Here is a 4,317-nt window from a genome sequence, read left to right as displayed (position 1 = left end):
GTTAAATTAAACAAAATTGTTTCTGGCAGATGAGCCTAAAAATGCAGAGTTGTTGTTCAGCCATTTTTTAGTCATGCCCAACTCTCTGTGGCCCCATTTGGGGTTTTCTTGGCAGAGATACTAGAGGGCTTTGCCATTTCCTTCTCCAGCTCATTTTACAGATGAGGAAACCGAGGCAAACAGGGTTAAATGACTTGCTTAGGGTCACACAACTACTAAGACTCAGCCCAGATTTGAACTCAGGAAAATGAGTCTTCCTGACTCACAGCACTCTATCCACTATGCCACCTCACTGCCCTTGTGTCTTGAACAGTGCCAGGCAGGGAGCAGGTTATTACAACAGTCTCACTCTCCCCTCTGTCCTCCACCCAGCTGCTGTGGTGATCTTTAAGCTCAGACCCTGTCACTCCCTCACTCAATAAACTCTAGTGGCTCCCTATTACCTCTAGTATGAAATATAAATGATTCTGTTTAGGCTTCAAGACCCTTCACAGTCTGACCTCAACCTCCTTCTGAGGGCTCATGGTTTATTACTCCCCACTTCCCATCTCTGTGGTCTGGGCCAGCTGGCCTTCTCTCTGTCCTTCAGGTAGAGCTTTTGCACCGACGGTGTCCTGTCGGGGAATTTGTTGCTTCGAGCACTTCAGTGACTTAGGAGGATGATTTTAAGGGATGAAATGAACTTTAGAGATCCAGAGATTATTAGGTCTAACCCCCTCATTTAAAAGAAGAGGAATCAGATTCCCAGGGAGGGCCAATGACTAACCTAAGGTCACACAGGTAGTTAAGTAGAAAAGCTGAGATATGAATCCAGGTCCTGACTTCAAAATCCAGGGGATTATGTTCTGGGTAATAAGATAGGTAGGGGAACTAGGTGGTGCAGAAGAGTCAGGAGGACCTGAATACAAATGTGGCCACAGACACTTACCAGTTGTGTGACCCTGGGTGAGTCACTTGACCCTATTTGCTTCATTTTCCTCATCTGTAAAATGAGCTGGAGAGGGAAATGGAAGCCACTCCACTGTCTTTGTGAAGAAAACCCCAAATGGGGTCAGAGAGAGTTGGACATGAGTGTAAACGACTCTGTCCTAACAGAGCTCTGGTCCTGGAGTTGGGAAAACTTGAATCTAAATCCAGCCTTAGAACCCTATTGGCTGTGGACCCTGGGTATGTCACTGGGTATGCTGTCTCAGCTTCCTCATCTATGAAATGGGGATAATAGTAACGCCCCCTTCCCAGAGCTGTGGGAATCATGGGAATGATAATTATAAAGTGCCTGGCCAACCTCAGAATGCTAGATAAATGCTGCTGCTGCTGGGTTTCCAAGTCTGGGCTTCTGTATTGCCAAGTTTCCTCCTCTTTACAACACACTCTGTTTACGAATCATAGGAATGGGTCAAGATGGTGGAGTAGAAGCACGACCTCCCCGCTGCTCTGGCTCCCACCCTCCCCAATCCATGTATAAAGGGGACTCTAAACAAACTTTGGAGCAGCAGAACCCACAAAATGACACAGAGAAGCTAACCTCCCACTGAGGACAGCCCCGCAGGCCAGCAGGAATCGGCCAGCACAGTGCTCTGAGAGCCGAGCCCAGCCCCATGCAGAGGCCTGACCAGCCTCCAGACCGAGGAACTCTAGATCAGCAGCAGCTGTGGCCTTTTCCAGATTTATCAACACATAGATGTGAAGGACAAAGTGAGAGGTCATTGCAGTCTGGACTTTGGGACCCAGTAAGTGGAAGTGTGTGGATTTTGCCCCCCAGGGCTAGAAGCTGCTGAGATGCCAGCACAGCCAGGCAGCGCCACGTGACGGCTTCAGCTCCTGGCCTGCAGAGTGTAGGGGGACCAAGCACCAGTCTGAGGGGTAATTGCTCTTGCTTTAACCTTCTTGGATCTGGATTGCAGTCTAAGGTGGAAGTCCTGGGGTATGTGTCCAGCTTGCCAGAGCGTGTGGAGACCTCAGAGAGGGTATATATATATATATATATATATATATTACTAATACCTCTGGCAGCTGAGAAAACCCCAGCATTTGGGACAAAAGCTCCCCTGTCTGGTGGCAGAGTCTTACTGTGGTAAAAAGCCCAGGGGTCAAGTGACTGAGGGGTGACATGACCAGGCAAAGAAAACAAAGATTCCAACACTAGACTCCTATTTTGGGGACAAAAAGGAGCAAAGCACGGAACAGGAGGAAGACAGTGAAGTCAGAACTCCTGCACCAAAAGCTTCAAAGGAAAATACGAGCTGGTTATAGGCCATAGAGGATCTTAAGAAGCAGATAAGAGAAGTGGAGGAAAAACTGAGAAGAGAAATGAGAACAATGCAAGAAAATTACGAAATGAGAGTCAACAGCCTGACTGAGGAAAATCATACCTTAAAAAATAGACTAACTCAAATGGCAAAAGAGGCTCAAAAAGGCAATGAGGAGAAGAATGCCTTAAAAAGCCGAATTTGCCAAATGGAAAAAGAATCTCAAAAGCTCAATGAGGAGAATCATTGCTTCAGAATTAGATTGGAGCAAATGGAAGGTAATGACTTTATGAGAAATCAAGATGCTGTTAAACAGATCCAAACAAATGAAAGAATAGAAGGCTATGTGAAATATCTCATGGGGAAAACCACTGACCTTGAAAATAGATCCAGGAGAGATAATTTAAAAATTACTGGACTACCTGAAAGCCATGATCAAAGTAAGAACCTAGAAATCATCCTCCAGGAAGTTCTCAAAGAAAACTGCCCTGATGTTTTAGAACCTGAGGGCAAAATAGAGGTTGAAAGAATCCACCGATCACCTCCTGAAAAAGATCCCCAAAAGAAAACTCCTAGGAATATTATAGCCAGGTTCCAGAATTCCCAGATTAAGGAGAGAATATTACAAGCAGACAGGAAGAAACAATTTTAATATTGTGGAAACGCAATCAGGATAACCCAGGATCTGGCAGCTTCTACACTGAGGGATCGAAGGGCTTGGAATATGATATTCCAGAGGTCAAAGGAGCTGGGATTAAAACCTACCCAGCAAAACTGAGTATCATGTTTCAGGGGAAAATATGGTCATTCAGTGGAACAGAGGACTTTCAAGCATTCTTGCTGAAAAAACCAGAGTTGAATAGAAAATTTGACATTCAAATACAAGAAGCCGGAGAAGCATGAGAAGGTAAACAGGGAAAAGAAATCATAAGGAACTTATCAAAGTTGAACTATTAACATTCCTACATGGAAAAGCAATCATTGTAACTGATGAAACATTTGAAGGGAATAGAAATATATATATGTCTATATATGAGGGTATATGGGCATATGAACACATATGTGAATGTGTGTATATATCTTTACAGGTATACAGAGATGGCACAGAACCAATTTAATAGAAAGGGATGATATTTAAAAGGTGAAATTAAGAGGTGAGAGAGGAACATAATGAGAGGAGATGGGGAGAGACAGATTGGGGTAAACTATCTCATACAGAAGAAGCAAGGGAAAATGTTTACAATGGAGGGGAAGAATAGGAAGGCAAAAGGGAATGGTTAACCTTATTCTCAGTGAATTAGACTTGGGGAGGGAATTAAATACACACTAAATAGGGTATCTCACCCTACAGGAGAGTAGGGGGGAGGGGGATGAGAGGGAGGATGATGGAAGGGAGGGCAGGCTGAGGGGGGAGGGAAGTTGGAAGCACTCTCTTTTGAAAAGGGATTGTATCAAAGTAGAGAATAGAGCAAGTGGGAGGTGGGATAGGAGGGAGGGAAATATAGTCAGTCTTTTACAATATATCTACTATGTTAATGTTTTGCATTAGCTATACATGTACAACCTATACTGAACTGCTTATCTTCCCAGTAAGGGTGGGTGACAAGGGAGGAAGGGAATGAATCTGGAATTCAAAGTTTTAAAATCAAATGTTTAAATATATATACTATTATTAATACTATTTTACATGTAATTGGGAAATAAGATATACAGGCACTGGGGCATAGACATCCACTGGAAAAGTAGAAAGGGCTATGGGAGAAAATATGGGAGAGAGCAGATTGGAGGAGGGGATATCCTGTGGGACTGCTATTTTGGGGCAGTGGGTAGGGGAAAAACGGGGAGACAATTTGTAACTCAAAATCTTGCAGAAATGAATGATGTAAATCAGAAGTTAATAAAGCATTTGAAAAAAAAATAAAAACAAAAAAGAATAAAAAAAATAAAGAATCATTGGAATGACCATTGTCAGAGGCCTTCAGGGACCAGGGAGCCCGATCTGCTTCCCTCAGCACTTTCCTTCTAAGTAGGAGGGGCAGCTTGGGATAACTTCCTGATGGACAGCCAA

This window comes from Petaurus breviceps, unplaced genomic scaffold (genome assembly GCF_028583685.1).
Source record: "Petaurus breviceps papuanus isolate PSGF00001 unplaced genomic scaffold, PetGlider_PUasm1.0 188, whole genome shotgun sequence".
NCBI lineage: Eukaryota > Metazoa > Chordata > Mammalia > Diprotodontia > Petauridae > Petaurus > Petaurus breviceps.
The sequence above is the reverse complement of the archived record's forward strand: the minus strand, read 5'-3'. Positions refer to the sequence as shown.